Raw genomic sequence first — 18140 nt, 5'->3', positions numbered from 1 at the left:
AAATACACGTACCCTGCTGCTTTTGCGTGTGATACTTCCCGCGCACCCCTGGAATACACGTACCCTGATGGAATCGCATGTGATACTTCCCACGTACCCCTGGAATACAAGTACCCTGATGGAATTGCGTGTGATACTTCCCGCGTACCCCTGAAATACACGTACCCTGCTGCTTTTGCGTGTGATACTTCCTGCGCACCCCTGGAATACACGTACCCTGCTGTTTTTGCGTGTGATACTTCCCGCGCACCCCTGGAATACACGTGCCCTGATGGAATTGCGTGTGTTACTTCCCACGCACCCCTGATGTACACATACCCAGGACAATCGCGTGTGGAACTTCCCGCGAACCACTGAAATACACGTTCCCCGCTTGGCGTTTGCTGTTTGGCAGCCTTGTGAACTGGTCCAGGGTTAGCGCAGCCCTTTGCGATGATTTGGGGATTTTGAAGGCTTTTCCTTGTGTGAGGGCGTTCTGGGGGGCGCAACTGGCGCTGCTGCAGGGTCGCTGTGCCACTCTGCGCCACGGCTGGTTTTGGAGGCTAAAATCCATGAATACGCTGTGCGATGAAAAGGATTTTTTCGCACGCGGCTGGCGCAGTGTATCGCACGGGGACACTGTGCGCCAGCCGCGTGCGCCATTTTTGTGCGAATTTCTATGAATTACCCTGTTTATCTTTCATTACTGTTACTTTTTCAACTCTTCACAATTTCTTTCACTCCTTGAAATTTTACTCACCAAACAACATTTAGACTTTTCACATATTTACATTTTATAAACCACTGTGATCACCTCTTCCCTCACCTTTACTTTTAACCCTCTACAGGATTTGAGACATTACCTTACATGGTCCTGACCTGTGTGTTTTATATTTATCTCTACCTGTATTGGGGTTTGAAATGTTTCCTTCTAATTCCATTTAATTAGGACACCTAGTCTCTTTATCTTCACAATATTTCCCTGTTACTCAAAATTATCACAATCCCCTTTATTTGTGCATAAAACATGTTTATTGATTTTCTCCTGCCTCTGTCCTTCACAATACATAACATAATTCATAGATGCCAGATGTGATATGCTGGTGGTCATGAGGACATGTTCTTGACAGAAATGAGATCACACTGCAGTCTGTCACTCACCTATCATTTTTTCAGGCATCTACTCCTGTCCTCTAGCACATCACCATCAAGAATAAGGGTCTTGGGTCATTGTCCCTGACGTGACGTTTGGGCATCACGTGAACTGAGGGCCCTGCTCCTCATCTTCCATCAAGCACCAGGCATCAATGAATACTCCTCAGAGAGAGACAAGAGAAAATCAGACGCCTGGGAGTTCTTTCATCTTGGCCTTTTTTTGCTTTTGTAGTCTTTTAGATGATGCAACATGTTTCTGTAAATGACCACCTTGTCCATGGTGTGCTTCTGATAGGTCCCCTCAGTCAGAGAAAAAAACATTCCTTCAATGTTTTGGATGGCTTATCTTCTGTGTACACCAAGCCCACATTAGCATAGCTGGCACACACAATTTTCTCTGATGCATGAAACTGATAAGCTTATTTTAGACTTGGCTGGACACAACTATGACAATGCTTAACTCCTGCCAAGAACATTTTTATGCAACAATATCTAATCCCTATCTGATTGCTGAGGTCCTGCCAAGTTAGTTAGTGCTCTATACTGTTGCAGAAATATATATAGACTCTAGATATATGGTGCCAAATAATACAGAATAATCTGCATGACACATGTTGTGCCATCTTCAATAAGAACATAAATGTAGTTAAAGTTCCCTTACTTATCTGGCTTCATCACAAGCGTGTCTGCTTTTTCTGCCAATATCCATTTTTAACCTATCAAACCTAATGATCTCACGGCAAGATGCTGCCAAATACTATATTCAATGTATCAGCCTCTGTTGCTTTTGTGAAAACTCTTGGCATGGGTCATAGTCCTCTACACATGGCTTAGGCCTGGAAACCATTTTGCACTTGAGTTATCCATTTTGAAATACATTTTTGTTTGACACTGTACTTTCCTTCAGGGAGATATTATTTATTTAACTAAGCATCTCTCACATTGTATCCTTTATTTATAATATATCATTATACACTTATGGTATGCATGTGATATTTAAAGCACTCTTCATTTCCTGTTCTACCCTAATCCAAATATGCGCAATATGCGCAATGTGCCATGTGTACTTTTTACTTTTAATAAAGGCAATTTAATCCTGATTTCTACAATGATGGAACTATTTGATCTGCTTATTGTGTTATCAATATTCAATTGAGGGGGGCGGGTTTGACACACCCTATAGAGCACAGTATGCAATTCATCAACAAATGACATAAGTCTTTTGACAACCATACATCTGAAAAATGTGACCACTACCCAATTGGTTTGACTACGAAAGGAGGGAAATTCCACCCTTTCAATGTCTTGAGGAGTCAAGATGGATAGCTCTTCAATCTTTTTGAACAATGTCACCTGGCTTCCTCTGTTTAGAAATAGGATATAACTGTAGGCTCAATTTTAGGTAGTTTGTCTCCTTCCAGGTTTTGTTGACGAATCTCCATGCAATGACTATCCACTTAACACATTTGGTTAGGGGCAGTTTGCTCTGTAAGTGTCTCTGAGTGGTCAGTTCATACATGGGCCGTTTCCCTCTCTGTCAACAGGACTGGCCTCCCAACCAATTTGTTTACAGCGATTTTTTGGAGTTCAGCAGGCAAATTCAGCCTACATTGAGTATCCCTGTCTGTTTTGTCTGGGGAACTTTCATGGACTGTCCTTTGTCCTCTTGAACAGATTTAATTACTCCCAGGGGTAATGTTGCTTCCTCAGGGACTTGCACCCATTTATCTAAGTTGCCACACCTACACCTAGGTGATTTAGATTTGTTACTTAATTGCTGATGGTTTACTTTTGTGTTGTTCGACGATGACACAGACTTAGGTACATTAGTAATTACTGCCAATGAGTATGCTTTAGAAGTTGCTTCGCCAGGAACTTAATTGACACGTTTTAGCTGTGGTATGGCTTTCTTTTTTATCCTTTATTCCCTAGCATTTTTTGGCTGGCTGCTAGGTGACGAAACACTGGCAATTTGGGGATAGGTGGCAGGCCCTTCGTGCATTTCCTTGCTTTGATTCCTTTCCAGAAAAAACATATCGTAATCAGAGATTGAGGGCTGCCTATTAAGCATATTAAGCTCAATCGATGAATCCTTGCCCATATGTTCTCGAGTAGCCAAATCTACTATTTTCCCAAGGCAGGCCCTTTCAGCCACACTATTTAATAGTATCATATCTACTAGACTAGCAAGAATCTTCGTAATTGCTCGCTGTTCATTGGCCAACGTAGAACACCAACGTAGAACAGAGGCCAAAAATAGCGTCCATTGTAACTGTGATGGTGTTCAAGCTTGGCCTATAATTGGAGTCATCAATGCTATCATCGTCCTGGGTTGTCCTTGTTGAACTATCAAGGCTTGAATCAACTGCATCGGGTGCATGCCTATTCACCATGGGCCTGATTCATGGAACATTTTCCTATGGGAGTGCCTCATTATAAAACACTTCCATAAATCAGGCCCTATGTCTTCAAGATCAGGAGTTGCAGACAGGTTCGTAGGGGGTGATGATGCAAAATGTTTTTTGTTACACGACTTTCCTGATTGTGATGCATGTCTAAGGATCAGGCACACGTTCAACAGAGAATTGTTGTTATCGATATTGGCCATCAGAGGAAAATATTGGGAAGAGATTGATGGTCTTCTTATAGTCTTCTCATGTTCGCATAGAATTCTATCTATAGATTATATGCGCCTTACAATGGTCACATCTATGCCGGCATCAACACGTTCCATACTCATCCTCTGTACTTCAGATAAACAGGGCTCACCAGCTGAGCACCCCCTTGAGTCTTGCGTGTTTGTATCCCCCATAGCGTCAGTGGGTCCCCTTGGCTCCTCTTGTCAGCAGGATTTGGGACAAGTTTGACCTCTTTTGGCTATAGTCCGATTACAATTCACCACACTGTAGAGGATTAGCACAAGGGGACAAGGGCATAGTCCATTTTTCTTAAGTCTCAGAGCTTCCCTTCTAGGCATTAGGCTGTAAGTAATGTTACAGTATATATGTATAAGCCATTTTCCCAAGATACACTCGATATCTATTGTGCATATCTGTTGATTGTTAATTAGCTGCAATCCAGAATAGAACAGTCACGGATATGGGCTGTTTCAAACAACCTGTTACATTTCCCCACAGCTCAGGGCCTACAATTGAGTATGAAAGATAGAGAATTTCCCAGTGGAGGTAAAAAAAAGTATGGCTCTGTATGGGCACTGCGAGTGTGTCACTTAAGATAATCACCAATGTCCCTACTACTGAAATAAAAAAGACAGGTTTTCAGGGGGATTCAATTGATGGAGTTTCTTATAGGATGCAAACAGCTCAATAAGCCCCAAATAGGGCCAAGACAGTCACTGTGCCCACACTCTAGAACTTTTGGGAACTTTGGGAATGCATCCAGTGAATGTGAACACATGGTAAGTGATGAGCGTTGTGATATATTACTCACATCCGGTAGCCAGCACACCTCTCTTCTTAAATCAGCCACATCAGCCACACCCATTAGATATAGCTTTTACCGGCAGCCTTCAGCGTTGGGCAGCAAACACAGGAGGGGGCACTGGAACCACCAGGCACCAGTTCCCCTCTCCTGCTGACTGCCTGCTCTGCTCCGCTCTCTTCGAATGTTCCCGGACCTGTCTTTGATCTCCGGCAGCAGAAGAAGCAGTAGATGCGGGCGGTTAATGCAGGCAACAACAACAGGTAGCTTACAGCAGGGCTACGAGTTGCTTAGAGGAAAGCACCCCGTATGCTCAGCACGTATAATGTCAAGCCACCCTGATTTCGGATGTCTATGTCTCTGTCAGCCCCTTCCGACACTGCAGCCACAATCCTCACATTGCTAATAGCAAGGTTACCATTCAATATTCTCCACAGATTGTAAAATGTGGTTGTTATTCCAGTAACTAGTAACAACAAATAGATTCTTGATCTGTCATATCTCCTGTATAGTTGTTCTAAAGGTATGGATTCAGATAACATTCTTTATTCATACCAAGGGGAGCCTAGGTGATAAATCCAATGTAGCTCATGCTGTGCTAGCTTTTTGCCAAGTCGCCTCCTCTTGGGGGCGGATACACTCTCTACAGGATCACGCATCTCATCTGCGCTGTTTTATGGTGATTGACCCGAAAGTGTCTATATACAGGTGACTTGATATTTGCTGTTCTTATGTTGAACCTATGTTCCGTCTATCTGTCTTTAACCGAATGTATGGTCTGTCCTACATAATACTTCCCACATGGGCATCATAGTTCATAGATAATGTTTTTGCTATCGCACATGTTGAAGTCAGGTAGCTTGAACTTTTTGGCAGTATTGGGGTGTGTGATATGATCCCACTTGATGATGTTTGAGCAATGCTGACAGTTTAGGCAGGGGTATGTGCCTGCCTTTGATTTCAGAAGCACCCTCTGCGTCGGTTTCTTAAGTCTTTCTGCCCTCATAAGTGTATCTCTCAGGTTTTGTAAGAGGATTCAATTCAACACTACAGCTAAGTCAACGCCTAGTCTATAATACTGAATGAAAACCCTTATTGATATATCTTTATGTCCAGTTCATGCGTTCTGGATGACTACCCCTATATAACACCCCTCTCTTGGAATCCTCCTGACCCCACTGAGCCAAGAAGTAGTTCTGTTTTGCAAGTTAAAAGGTTTATTTGATAATTTAAACAATATATATATATATCAGACTTTATAATAAATTAATAATTGAATATCACACTTAATCTGATATGATAAAGATTAACAACGGAGAATCTGGCACTAGCACACTTCTTTAGAATCACTAAGGAGTTGACATGAAATGGATAAGATAGCAACAATACTTTTATGGTTTCAAATGGATGCAATGTGGAATGAAATGCAGTACAGAAAATAACTTGATAGGATTTCCACAAAACAATGTAATCACTTTTCTCTGGCAATCCCCTCCCCCCTTTATGCAATGCAAGGAAATGGAAGGAAAGCACACAGTTCTCAGAGATGCAATCAAATGTGATTCAGTTCACCCCAGCAACTTAGACTACAGACGTTGAAAACACAGGCAAAATGCTTTGATATGTGCTGGCAATGGAGTGAAAATATGTTAAAATGCTTTTAATTCCCTCTAGGAGGTTCAGGGTGAGTGAAATCAAGTTAATATTAGCTCAGGCTCACTCTAGCAGTGATGCAGGGATAGTTTTTATGAGGCAAACGATTTTTTTCAGAGGAAAGCAAAAGCAGCTATCTTTTTGCAAGTGGAGAAATCTTCAAATCGCGGCAAAATGTCAAATCGCGGCTAAATTTGCGAATGCGCCGAGCGCGATTACAGAGGAACTACAAGGACTATCACTATCGTTTTGGGGTCCTAAAACAGCCTAGGATCTCAACTTCCAGATGAAAGTTACTGCAAGTCTCTAAGACAAACGGTCGCGGAGATATGAGCGATTTTGTGAAGGTCGTTTTTCAGATTTGAAATTTTAAAGTTCACAAAGACAAGTGCAGCTTGCAACTAGCAAATCACAGGTGACAGCTTTACAAATGACAGGTGACAGTTAGGAGGCAGTTCTACTTAGATTAAAATAGCTTGGATTATATTATTTTAACTAAGAGATTGGTTCTGCACAGTTTTCTAGGTACTCACACTATATTCTTGAGTTAAATGGGCCTCGCCACGGATCTGGTCAGGTTTTAGACTGGACTCTGGTCTCTGCACTTCACAGTGATCTGGGTCAGCTCTCTCTGGTTCTGCTAACAGGTCAGCTCTACTCTGCTGGTCTGGTCTGGGTCTCTGAAGGTTGATGGAGGTAAAGTATGGATTTTCCCGGCAGAGCTTCCAGCTGCAAATGGATTTGAAGGTCCCTATCTGTCCTGTCTCTCTGCTTTTATGTGTTTTTAAAATGGGTGTGTGTGAGCAGCATCACTAGCCAGCCCCTCTCCACTTATCATTGGCCAAGCTTTCATTTCTCCCCTGATTGGGGGAGCTAAGTTGTGTCAGAGTGATGTCATTTTACAGCCTGCAGAAAGTCCACTCCTCCTGTCAACTTGCACACAAATCTAGATTTGAACCAAATACATATTTCATAGCTACACAGTGGTTTGAAATTACATGCACCCATCACATATCACAGGAGGTATCCCCTGTTCCAACTCTGCTCTTCCTGGGGGCTTGCATTCAGAAATGGCAATATTATGCACTTTTTAACTGGTTTGCAATACCGGACATTACCCCAAATTTACACACATGTGCGCAAGGAGTATGGACATTAGTTGATGAAGTGTCAGATTTTTCACATGCACACATTTTGAGTAATATCCTCTTTTCCGCTAAAACCCCCCTGAACATGCCACCGGTTCTAAAAACCTCTTAAAATGTGGGCAGAAAAATCACAAGAATTATGGTGTCATTTAAATAATTTTCACAAGTCCGTACTATGAGTTATTCATCTTTTTAGAGTTATGTTCTGGCCCCAAAGGGTTGTGGTTTTCTTCCAGCACAAGGTTGAATTTCTGGTTTTTCCAGTTCTGTCAAGCCCGCTTGCTCTCACAGGCAGTGCCCCTCCTTTGTCCTTCCAGGAGGAAGCTACATTTACGACATCTGCAATAAACCATCTGCCTGGGTCAGGACAGGGCTTTGTTCAGAGCTCCTGTATTCTGTGGGGGCTCCCCTTAATTCAATTATCAGAGAGATGGCATATCCTTAGTGTGGCCAGCAAAAGGCAGATAGGCCTGGGAACACAGCTGTGACTCAAGTTTCACTCCTGATGGGGGGTAGTTGCCAGGCAAAATTGGAATCTCTTTAAGCCAGTTTTTAGCTACATGTCATTTCTGTTCCCCAGTTTAAGTCAAGACATTTTTTTTACATATGCAGCTAGGATGCTGATTCTAAGTTTAAAACTATGACATTTAAACAATTGCAACCTATGTGACACTCAAAGTAGGTCACTCATTTCTTTTAAACATTTAGATTTGTAGTGTCTTTCAGTCCAAATTTACTTAAACTGCTGAAATCCACAGCTCAGCCAGTCTTGCTATAAACCTTCAAGTCACTTCAGAATATAACTTTACATTGGATCCACCTCTCAGTAAGTCTTTCTTTGGCTTGCTTTGGGTTCATTTATTCAGTTTTCTACAAAATCTGGTGGTTTTAAACCGCCGGCTTTTGGATAGTGGTGAGTACTGGTACTGCACCCCTTTTTGGGATTTAAGAAAATGAATTCCCAACAGTTATGGGTTTGCTTTTGGCAATCAGCATTGCCATTCCCAATGGTTTCAGACTACTGTGTGGGTAGTCCAATGGTGGTTTTAGGCAGTGTCCTTCTGTGCCCATAACATCGGCAAAAATGGGTGGCAGCCTATTCTTCATGCATTTCCCTGGGCATTTTCTGGGAAGCTCTGGCCATCATGATGTTTTCATGTCAGTACTGCACAGTTTTGGGGTAGGGCTCGGATGCATGGGTAAATACATCCCACAGTTTGTACCCCTTTTGTATGCCATTGTGGGTGGTTCTGGGACTAGGCGATGTAATGTGTGATCAAGTTTGATAAGATTCGAGTTTCTTTTGATTACTCTGCTAACCTGGTGACTTTACACTGAAAAGTGTATGGTATGTATCATCCTGGTAGTATCCTCTTTGGAACCCGGTTTCAGAAAATCCTCTCTCCTGTGTATCTCTATTCTTGCAACTGCCTTCTCAAGGATGTCAGTAGGAGAACCACGGTCCTTCAACCTCTCTGACATAATGTAATATTCTCTTTCTAAGTTGTCTGTATTTCAAACTATTATTTTCAGTCTTAAAAACTGACTATATGGCAGGCTTTCTATCAAATTTGTGAGATGCAAACTCTTGAAATCTAATGTATTATTCACATGCGGGGGCTTCTAATGTACACGTGTGAGCAATTCTCCTCCTGTGTAGATAACCGGAACATCCAGAAAATGTATACTCGGTTCCGCCTACCTCTAGGGTAAATTTCATATGCTCAAGACATCTATTTAAATATTCAAAGAATTGGGATAGTTCTAACCTGGTACCTTTACAAATTATGAACACATCATCCATACATCTTCTCCAGAACATTATTTTAGATGACCAAGGTTGTGTCACCAGGATGTAGGTTTTCTCAAAGTGGAATATGAATATGTTTGTATATATGGGTGCCACTGAGGGAACCATTGATGTCCTTGATATCCGCAGGTAGAACATCCCATCATATCTGAAGTAGTTGTTATAAAGTATCAGGTTGATGAGCTCCATAGCAAATATCTTATGGATATGTACATTCTCACGTTCTAACAGAAACCATTCCATGGCTTTGACTCCCTCACCATGGCCACTGATGTACAGGGAGAAAAAGACAAGGTCAGGGTCTGTGAGGTGTAGTTCTCTAAGCAGTTGTAAAATATTAGATGTATCATTAAGTTATTTCAATTCCTGTTGGACTAGTGGTTGTAGGGCCGTGTCTAGGTAGACTGTCAGAGGGTCAAAAATACTCTCCATCCCTGCCAGTATGGGGCAAAATGGAGGGTTCGTTGAATTTTTGTGTACCTTTGGAAGTGCTTAAAATATTGGTATCACTGGATATTTCTTAATCAGGTTACCTGCTGTCCTAGGAGTTATCCATTCTTACTCATTAGCTTTGTATTTTAGTAAATCCGATCAGGGCTTTGATGATGTATGTGGTACCATGATCTAACATTAGATATGTCCTGGGATCCTGCAACAGACTCAGACAGCCCTGATGATAAAGATGTCTGTCCATTTTCACCAGGGCTCCTCCTTTTTCTGCCGGTTTCATGGTAATAGAAGTGTCTTCTGCCAGTTTGATCAGAGGTTGCACCTGATATGTTCTGATATTACCATGTTGTGGATTGTAATTAATCTTCTTGAGGTCCCTGGTCGTTTTCAATTCAGACATATCTATCACCAGGCGATTGACTTGGGGATGGAAAAACATTTTTAACTTCATCATTAAATAGTCAAACATTACAGATCTTTCTTGTACTTCGAGTAATGACTCAAAGAATATTTTAAGTTCCATTTTTCTGATCAACCTAAACGGATTGATTTCCTCTTCAAAGTTTGAACTATTATTTATTGGGATGAATGATAACCCCACAGTTTGTTTATCTATCTGTGCCTTACTCAAGTGTCTAGCTGAATTATTCATGACTATGGATTCTGTCACTTGTTCCCTGCCCATGGTTTTCTTTTGCCCTGTCCTAGTCTTCCTCCATCTTAAAAAGGTGCCAGAGTTGTAGTAGTTATAGTGGTGGTAGTTGCTGGTTGTGTCTGTGGTATTACTTTCACTTGTATGACAGTGGTATTAGTTGAATTGGTGGTATCACCCTCCCCACTTGTTATATCACTAGTGTCTGTGTTAACAGATGTCGGAGACTGTCTCGATTGTCTGAATGGCGTCTGCCTGTTAGTGTTATAAAAGTCTTGCCAGCTATGTTCTATATCTCTGGTATAAATAAGAGCGTCCCTTTGGAATTTCTGTATCTTTCGCGGCTCTATGTCCTTGCGGTAAGAATCTAATTTACAATTGGTATCTTCTAGGATCTTATTTAGATTCTCCCTAATTGTTAACATTACTTCATTTAAAACAAGTCTTTTCCTGAAATACAAACAGCAAGGAGTGCCCTGTGTAAAATGTAGGGCTTTCTTTTCAGCCAAGGGTTTCAGAAGTGTTGTCAGTTATCACTCTGTGGTGCTAAACTGAGCAACATGTTGCCGGTCTGTGCCACACTGTTGCCACCGTGCTACTGTACAGTGGGTGAAAAATCCTTGACTCCCAAAGCAGAGCGCTGTACATTTTGGATATATCCTAATGCTAGAGAAAGATGGGTACTTTCTACAGAAAATGGCAGACTGGCCTAAAGGGAATTCCTAGTGGGCCTCTGCATCATGGGCCTCTTTTTTGTGATTACCTATTTTCTTTCCATTTTCTTTAATGGGGCAGGAGTTGGACTCAAACTGTGTAATATGGGACCACTTTGTAAATCATTTCCAGGGCCTCTTTTGGTTCCCAAACAACCCAGCTTTTTCCAGGTGAAAGGTGATGGTTTTGTTATATAAATAAAATAAAATAAAAAGAACAACTTTTAAAGAAATATTTACTGTGCTATTATGCTCTCATATACCTTTGATAACATGTTGATTAGCAGCGCTAACATGTTTAAAACTCGTAACCGTATGTTAAAACCTTTTGAATGTTTTGAAATTAAATTATTCTTAGAATTGTCAATTAAAAATATAAAAAATGATTTGGCAGATCAAAAACTTGGAATTGTTAGTTTAAAAGTTCAAGAGTTACATGGGAATTGTAAATGAAAAGTGAAAACCAAATATACAACCTATGTAGAGAAATTCTGTATGAATTGACAGGCTCTCATTGAGCACTATTATAAAAATACAGTAAGTGCAAAGATCTAGGTGCACAGTGGAAATAGAGAGTAATAATTGGGGAATGGGATTGAACTGTATTTTGAAGGGCTTGTGGAAACGTATTAGTTCTGTTACTTTTGGCAATGTTTATGTTTGCATCTTCCAAAGAGAGATTTGAAGTTACAAACCTCATGGGTGATTACTGACCTTGACAATGGTACACAACTCATGTCATTTCTTTAACGCCCCTAGGCATCATCAGAGATGAGCACATTGACACTGCCAAGTCCAATACTCTGAAAGATGAGAGCAGCACACACTGTGCACTCCAAGAAGAACTTGAAAAATATGGACATCAGATCCTACCCCAGCGTTCGCCAAGACCAGGCGCATCCTGTGACCCCTCCCTTGATATTCTCGGTCTAGTTCACGCAGTTTGAAATTGCGCAAAGAGACGAAAACCTGCTTGCTTTCAAACATGTTGGGCATCATTTCTCAAGGGTGGTAATGCTACCTCCCAATTGGTGGTAGATCTGCTGCCAGTGGCAAATGCACTGTACCACAGGTGGTGAAATACTGCCTATTAACGAAAGTGAAAAATACTGCTTGATCCCAAAATCCCACCTACCATTTACTGGTGGTATATTTACAGCTGGGGGAAATTAATTACCTCCAGTGGTAATTGGATTTGTAAAGGTTTTACACTCTGCACACCTTTGCTCAATAGTGATGTGAGTATATCCTTAGAGGATAAGTAAATGAAAATAGATATTCATGAAGGTATTTTAGTAATTTTAAGGTGCAGAGGAGAATCGGTCATCCCTGACACATGGGTTGATAAAATAAAGTAGAAACATGAAAGAGGTTCCCAGTTAGGGGACTCCCATCCCCCGTACACACATGTATTTCCACAATCAAACCCAAGCACAGTAAAATAAGGCGTCTTAAAGCAAAGGTAATAACTTCCAAACATAAATTCAGTTATGATCTGGCCCAAATAAAGCCTTATCGGTAAACAGCTGCTGCTATGAAAAGAGGGTCTAATGCATTGTCACAAAACACTCAAGTAATCATGCAAACATATTTTCTCTCCCGTTGCTCTAATCGTGCCTCAGGAATGTCCATATTTTATGACCGGCTGTATATCTTTAAAGGTGGGGGTGCTTTTTTACCACCAGCTTTAGGTGTGGGATTGCAGAACATTATGAAAAAGTATGTTTGACAGATGGTATTTTCACCTCTGGCTGCAATTAACTCTGCTGCCATTTACCTCCACAGTATTTATCTCTGGTGGTAATTAACCTCCATAATACAGACTACCAATATCTGCCGAGGTTTACCAACTGGTGGAGGGGTAATCTCTGCAGAGTGGTAGTTTACAGCAAATATTTCCCTTCAGTTACCAACACTGCATTGTATGGTCAGGGAACCTTTAAGGGGCAAGCAATGCTCAGACATTAGGTACCTGTTCATCTTTCTCCTATTCAAACATTGCTCTCAGATGGTGGATTTAGTAGAGCTAGAGTTGGATGTACTGTAAACCTTAGTGCCAGGCAGTCCATTTGCTGTGTATATCTGCATTTGTATTTATTGCAAATCCTGGTGTCAAATCAGTTCACTGGGCCTGAAATATGTATTTTTTTTCATTTAGGATTATTACTGCAATCAGGAAGTCAATTAAAAGGGCATCTAGGGGGGCACGGCCAAGCAGCACCAAGATGGCGGCATAGGTTGGTGGCTCTCTCTGACAGAGATAATTTCGTCACTATAGACAAAACTACATAACTTTGAAAACTTACAATTCACTAATGTTTACATTTCGCTACATTTCTTTTAAAAAAAGTTTACCACATTTTTATGGAGCACCGTTTGACCCGACGTGAGGTGGCTGCAGCCCACAACTGCCAACTCGTGTCCTTCACCTCATGTGTTCTGCTGCTTGTGTCTAACAGCTTATGTGAGAAGCATTAACCATCTCCTGTATAGCAGCGGAACGAGAGCCGACGCGTTTGCCGATCTTCTGAGCTGGTAAGAGCTTGTGAATTGTGAGCCTTGTATCGCTGCGTGTGCCCTGGTTTACCGCGTGCCCGCCTTTGTGGTAGCTTTGCCCCGGCACGGATCCTCAGCATAGCTGGCTGGTTCCGCAGCCAGTTCCTGAAGGCGGCCTATCGCTTGGCAATAAATAGGGCTTGTATTTAGCCCAATGATTCTTCTTTTTATGATTGGGCTTTCCTGCACATGCTGCAACGTCCTTTTTCCTTGCCCTGCTACCACATCCCACCTATGACGGCGTGATGGATCATGCTTCACTGTGGCTTCAGGATCCTTATTGAGGCCTACTTAGTGCTGACAGCCTGTGTCTAAAAGGAATATTGCAAGCCTCCTCTTTATATGCAACCTTCCATCTTAGTTCACAGTATCCCAAATCCACTACGAAAATGGCTAATAATACCAAATCTTTACCTCTATCAGCCAACTCTAAATTGAACTCATGTATGGAGACCATCCTGGAGCTCAGTAACATTCGCACCTCAGTCTCTATGCTTGACACGCACTCCTCGAGTATTCAAGAAGAAAATTAAAGGTTTTAAAAATGAAATAAAAACATTCATAGGTAGATTGGATGAAGAGGTGAAAATAATATCTTTTGTTGAAGACAGAGGGGAGGGGCTAGAAAATATGCAGCAAAATATTCTTCATTTGGAGTTTGATATCACGGAATTAGAGGGCAGAAAATGAAGAGACAACCTGTGCTTTTTACAGGATTCCTGGGAAAATCGAATTAGATGAACCAATTACCTTCCTACCAATTGGATCCCCACAGTTTAAGCATCACTTTTTCTCTGCCACTGGAACTACAGTGAGCTCATCGAATAAGGCCATGGTTTTCCTCCAACAACTCAACTCTGAGGAATTTATTGCTAGCTTCCTCGGACATCAGCAAGCTCGCCAAACTTTATTAGCAGCCAGAAAAAAAAATAACCTATCCTATTCCAGTGTCGTAAAATCTTTATCTCTCCTGATTTTTCTAAGTCCACACAAGCCAAAAGGAAAAGATTCCTTGATATGAGACTCCTCATGAAACATTCAGGTATCAGATATGTTTTGCTTGAGCCTGCAAAAGTAATTATTACGATCCCGATGGCCCCACCAAGGAATTCACGGACCCCAGGGATTTCTCCAACTTACCTCAATCAAATCCGAGGGAACCCTCTTCTTCTTTAGACTCAACAACATGTCCTTCAAGAGTTGAGCCTCACTCACAACTTCCCATTTTGAAAAGAGCTAAAAAAAAAAAAAAGCAAATTCAGCACCACTCGCAGCAGATCTGAATTGTCTGCCCATCCTAAACTCTCCTCACAGGCCTGACCGCTCCAGAGACGAATACAGATCACCTATGAAAGAAGCAGACACTCCTCGCTCTTCCTGGCAAGCCTAACCTCATATTTTCTCGAAGTCATGCTTTGATTTGATCATTACTTGTCAACATCTTATCTGAGAGGCTATCTTTTTGTAACATTTCTATTGTTGTGCTTCTACTTCCCTATGTTGTCCTATTTGTGTTATATTATTGCCAGAACTCTTTATCTCCTGTTGGTCAGCTCCAATTTCTTGTGCGCCATCCATCTTGTGCTTCTGTAACTCCCAGGGTACTCTTCCTTTCTTGGAATTTTATGTGGATTCTTTCCCTTTCCTCTCTTTATTTGATATATCCTCTCCACATGAACTCTTTTTCAATTATTGTTTACTTTTGTGTTACCTTTCCCCTTTTGTTGGTTCCCTTCCTCATATGTTTCTCTTTGTGTATCCTTATTGCTGCAATGCTAGGTGGTTAATATGCCACTTGTACATTTCTTGCACTATTGTACTATTATCACACAAAGTTGAACATTTATATTTGGGGTACATAGTCAGCACACTTTCCATATCTGAATCACTAAATGCATTATTTTATCTTTCAAAAAATGCATTGCAAAATATGAATTGTGTGATTGCCATTATCTGCACCTAATAATACAATTCATAAATTAATCTATGTACAATCAGCATTCAGAAAATGTTTACAAACATATATTAATTGCATATATTTTAATGCCAACCATTAAAAGAATGGCAGAAATTGCGACATATGTTTCATGTTCTTGATTTCTTTTTAACAATTCATTAGGGCAAGCTAATGTCTATGGGCCTCATTACACGGTAGGCGGTAAGGGTTTACCGGTACCGGTATTTTACCGGTAAACCCTTACCGCCTTACTACAAGGTCCCTTTGCGGGTTGGGGAATTTAACGATTGCTTTTTGCAGGCGTTAAAAAACGAACCCGCAAAGGGACCGGGGTTCTAATTACGGTACCGCAATTTGTGGTACCGTAATTAGCGCCTTCCCCATTCCCATTATGCCCTATGGGGCAAAAATGGGAATGGGGAAGGGCAATGGAGGAAGGAGGAATTACCGCCTTCCCAACCTTGGAATAGGGTGGTAATTCCCCTTTCCTGCAAGGCGGTACCGGTAAATTTCCGGCATGAACCATGGTTTACCGCCTACCGTGCAATAAGGCCCTATGTATAACAATGCACTGTAAGACAAAAGAAATTACATGATGGCCTATGAACGGAAACTCTGAAATGTCAGGGTCCGCTGACCACACAGAAGTGATACATATTCATTAGCAATAAGTACCTCTTCAGTCCCATATTCATTGCGAAAGCAGACTCTGCAGTCCCAGATGCAGATAGAATTGAGTTTCACCATTGAATGGCACAGGTATTTTTCCCCTCTTGTATTTAAACAAGCATTTATTGGAGCTAGTGTTAAATAGCATCTGCTCCAGCTCTCTTGCTCAACAGTTGTGCACTTAATTTGAATCCCTAGTTGAAATGCAAGTTTCTGTGTTTCGTAGAACACTGCAGAGAAGTACATGTTCTAATCTCCCAACACACAAACTGATGTCTTGTTAATACAGTGAGGCAGATCTTTACAGATGACAGTTCAGCTATTCTATGTCAGGAACTTTAACCCTGCAAAATATGGGTCTGAAGAAGTATTTTTATTTTTTTATTTTTTTATTTATTCGTGTGTAATTGCGTTAGCAATTTTTACAAAAGTGATGCTGGTCATCTTACAAGAGCCACACGATGAAATGGAAAGTACGACAGTCAGACAATTGAGGCTCTGACGGGGGACGGTTTCTCCCTGGCCGATCGATCTCCCCTGTTGAAGTCCATGGTCCGCATCAGGGACCTCATAGTCGGTCATCATCGGGGTTTTTGAGGAAATTAATTCAAATGCACTTTCCAAGATTTTTACAGTTGCTATAGTCCATTTTGTTTTCTCCCCTGACTTTGCCTGTTCCACCACGTTTTGTCTGCATCTTCTAAGATTCCCGAGTGATCTGTGCACAGACTAGTCAGGTATGTGGCTCTTGCTTTTCTTAGATAAGGACAGTATATCAGAAGATTTTTTATCGATTCTAACTCGTCTGGTTGGTTGCACAGACGACAGGCCTTTTCATTAGTTTGTCTCCTGATAGCTTGGATTTCACATGTCGGAAGGAGATTGAAGCGCACCCTCATGAACAATTTACTGAGTTGCTTGTTTGGAAATCTGTTACAGTAACCCATTGGTTCTTTTAATTTGTTGAAATTTGGTGGGAGCTCTTTAGTCAGTTTATTCATCTGGGCTTTTTCCAAGGTTTCTATCCAATCCTGAGCTTCCAATTTTGATTTCACTCTTTTAGGGTTGTTTTCTAGATCCTCTTCAGTGCACGCAATCTCAGTAAGCTTTTCTCTCAGGTTATCTGTCCATTTATTTAAGATATCCAAGTGACGGTTTGTCATTTCGTCAGCGAGTATTTTACATATAGGCAAGCTATCTTGTATAAGAGTGTTCCTCCAGAGTTGCTTAGCGTTTAGCCCCACTGTCGCTTCTAGCTAAAGTAGACCCAAATCTCTTCTGATAAGTGCCATTGAGGTAGCATTGGGCAGTCCTAGGACCGTTTTCCAGATGTGACTCTCAGGTTTCCGCCAGATGTCCTTTGGCATGCTTAGTGTAGCTCCCATGCCATATGTCAAGGTTGGCACCACCTTCCCTTTGTAGAACTCTATCATTGGGACTAAGGAGTATTTGCCATATTTTCGGTCTATGGTTTTCATTTGGGCCTCAAGGTTTTTTATTTTTCCCATAGAATCCCCTGCATTGTTACTTCCTTTGCCGAGTGGTCGATGTGGACTCCTAGGTATTTCAAACTTTGGACTACTTCGATTTCTTCTTTATCCACTGCCCAATTGTAACCCGCCTGGATCTTCTTGGCACTTTTCCCAAAAATCAGTATTTTCGTTTTTGATTTATTTATTTGCAGGTTGTTTCGCTCCATATATTGTGCCAAGTTTGCAAGTTGGCGTTGTAGGCCGATTTGGGTTTGGTCTAGTAATATTAAGTCGTCTGCATACATTAAACGTGGTATGTTATCCTTACCCAGCTTTGGTGGAAAGGCTCTTACTGCTTCTTCCGACTCTTTGGGGTCCCCCAAAAAAGCGATGAACAAAGCTGGGGCCAGGGGACAGCCTTGCTTCACTCCTTGCTCCACCGGTATCTCTAGCGACAAAAGGCCATGATTGTTTAACTAAACTCT

General features: G+C 41.4%; 1 long non-coding RNA gene across 3 annotated transcripts in view; it reads right to left on the bottom strand.

The window, feature by feature from the left end:
- The window catches only part of LOC138580506 (uncharacterized), a 693565-nt gene that overhangs the window by 462560 nt on the left and 212865 nt on the right, over window positions 1-18140 (bottom strand). For 2 of the 3 annotated variants that reach the window (XR_011304277.1, XR_011304275.1), the window contains exon 4: window positions 14698-14793. The exons of the other annotated variant lie outside the window; for it this stretch is intronic. This is a non-coding gene — a long non-coding RNA (uncharacterized lncRNA). The remainder of the gene's footprint in view (window positions 1-14697; window positions 14794-18140) is intronic. 3 annotated transcript variants of the gene reach the window in all.

This window comes from Ambystoma mexicanum, chromosome 3p, assembly GCF_040938575.1.
Source record: "Ambystoma mexicanum isolate Mex_15411 chromosome 3p, UKY_AmexF1_1, whole genome shotgun sequence".
NCBI lineage: Eukaryota > Metazoa > Chordata > Amphibia > Caudata > Ambystomatidae > Ambystoma > Ambystoma mexicanum.
The sequence above is the reverse complement of the archived record's forward strand: the minus strand, read 5'-3'. Positions and strand labels throughout refer to the sequence as shown.